This window comes from Coregonus lavaretus (genome assembly GCF_964263955.1).
Source record: "Coregonus lavaretus genome assembly, contig: HAP1_SCAFFOLD_2835, whole genome shotgun sequence".
NCBI lineage: Eukaryota > Metazoa > Chordata > Actinopteri > Salmoniformes > Salmonidae > Coregonus > Coregonus lavaretus.
In genome coordinates this window covers 62294-64712 of record NW_028157555.1, presented here as the reverse complement: position 1 = coordinate 64712, position 2419 = coordinate 62294, and the positions used below count along the sequence as shown (strand labels likewise).

The window sequence follows — 2419 nt, the reverse complement described above, 5'->3', positions numbered from 1 at the left end:
TGGTCTAAGGCACTGCATCGCAGTGCTAACTGTGCCACTAGAGATCCTGGTTCGAATCCAGGCTCTGTCGCAGCCGGCCGCGACCGGGAGACTCATGGGCGGCGCACAATTGGCCCAGCGTCGTGTAGGGGTGGGAATGGCCGGCAGGGATGTAGCTCAGTTGATAGAGCATGGCGTTTGCAAAGCCAGGGTTGTGGGTTCGTTTCCCACGGGGGGCCAGTATATAAAGATATGTATTCACTAACTGTAAGTCGCTCTGGATAAGAGCGTCTGCTAAATGACTAAAATGTAAAAATGTAAATGTCTCTCTCTCTCTCTCTCTCTCCAGAGTTATCAGTCTCTCTCCAGTACCAGTGTATCTTCAGACTTACCCAGCATCGTTGTCCGTCCTCTTCAGTACTTTGGAGATGTGAGTAAGACTGTGTCTGAACTGAGAGAGACACTAGAAGACGTCCTTAAAGGAGAATGGACCAAGATCTCCACTACAGGTGTGTTGAAAATAATAAGAACATCAACTTTAGACCATTGAAAGTTCCCTACTAGTCATATACATGTGGAATATGGTATGATGATAACATTCCCTCTCTCTGTGAATGTGTTTGTGTGTCTGTAGTGAATATAGTGGATGTTGTACTGCCTCCAGAGCCCAAGACCAGAGAACAGTTCTTACAATGTGAGTCTCTTTATTCTGAAGTAACTAACAGTCTCTTTTTACTGACACTCCTAACAATCCCTCTAGAAATATATAGCAATAGTAGATCTAATCAAAGACTGGGTATCTATCTGACTGCTCATATTTCTCTGATTTGATCTCTGCTGTGCTCTAATCAAAGACAGGGTAGATACAGTATCTGACTTCACTTATTGTTCTAACTCCCCTCATTGGTCTCTGCTCTGCTCTTCTCCCAGATTCCTGTCAGCTCACACTGGACCCAAACACAGCACACAAACGCCTCTCTCTGTCTGAAGGAAACAGAAAGGTGACCTATACAGACAGAGTCCAACCATATCCTGATCATCCAGACAGATTCACCAACTACCAGGTTCTGTGTAGAGAGGGTCTGTCTGGACGCTGTTACTGGGAGGTGGAGTGGAGTGGGGGGGATGTTATCACAGCAGTCTCATATAAAGACATCAGCAGAACAGGGAGAGATGGTGAATTTGGATACAATGACAAGTCCTGGAGTTTAGTGTGCTCTAGTGGTGGTTATTGTTTCAGACACAATAATGTTGAGACTAAAGTATCAGGCCCTCAGTCCTCCAGAGTAGGAGTGGACCTGGATCACAAGGCAGGTACTCTGTCCTTCTACAGTGTCTCTGATACAATGACCCTCCTCCACAGAGTCCAGACCACATTCACTCAGCCCCTCTATCCTGGGTTTAATCTCTATTATGGTACTGCTGAGCTGGTTAAACTGTAGTAGGGTCCACATAGATACTAGTCATGCTGGTGTAGTCTATAGCTGAGCTGGTTAAACTGTAGTAGGGTCCACATAGATACTAGTCATGCTGGTGTAGTCTATAGCTGAGCTGGTTAAACTGTAGTAGGGTCCACATAGATACTAGTCATGCTGGTGTAGTCTATAGCTGAGCTGGTTAAACTGTAGTAGGGTCCACATAGATACTAGTCATGCTGGTGTAGTCTATAGCTGAGCTGGTTAAACTGTAGTAGGGTCCACATAGATACTAGTCATGCTGGTGTAGTCTATAGCTGAGCTGGTTAAACTGTAGTAGGCTCCACATAGATACTAGTCATGCTGGTGTAGTCTATAGCTGAGCTGGTTAAACTGTAGTAGGGTCCACATAGATACTAGTCATGCTGGTGTAGTCTATAGCTGAGCTGGTTAAACTGTAGTAGGGTCCACATAGATACTAGTCATGCTGGTGTAGTCTATAGCTGAGCTGGTTAAACTGTAGTAGGGTCCACATAGATACTAGTCATGCTGGTGTAGTCTATAGCTGAGCTGGTTAAACTGTAGTAGGCTCCACATAGATACTAGTCATGCTGGTGTAGTCTATAGCTGAGCTGGTTAAACTGTAGTAGGCTCCACATAGATACTAGTCATGCTGGTGTAGTCTATAGCTGAGCTGGTTAAACTGTAGTAGGGTCCACATAGATACTAGTCATGCTGGTGTAGTCTATAGCTGAGCTGGTTAAACTGTAGTAGGGTCCACATAGATACTAGTCATGCTGGTGTAGTCTATAGCTGAGCTGGTTAAACTGTAGTAGGGTCCACATAGATACTAGTCATGCTGGTATAGTCTATAGCTGAGCTGGTTAAACTGTAGTAGGGTCCACATAGATACTAGTCATGCTGGTGTAGTCTATAGCTGAGCTGGTTAAACTGTAGTAGGGTCCACATAGATACTAGTCATGCTGGTGTAGTCTATAGCTGAGCTGGTTAAACTGTAGTAGGGT

General features: G+C 44.9%; 1 long non-coding RNA gene across 1 annotated transcript; it reads left to right on the top strand.

Annotated features, from left to right (window-relative positions):
* The first annotated feature begins 354 nt into the window (after positions 1-354).
* On the top strand, positions 355-1549 carry LOC311125268. The gene is made up of 3 exons (XR_014612856.1): positions 355-488; positions 614-673; positions 910-1549. It is a non-coding gene; the product is annotated as an uncharacterized lncRNA (long non-coding RNA).
* Positions 1550-2419: the final 870 nt, after the last annotated feature.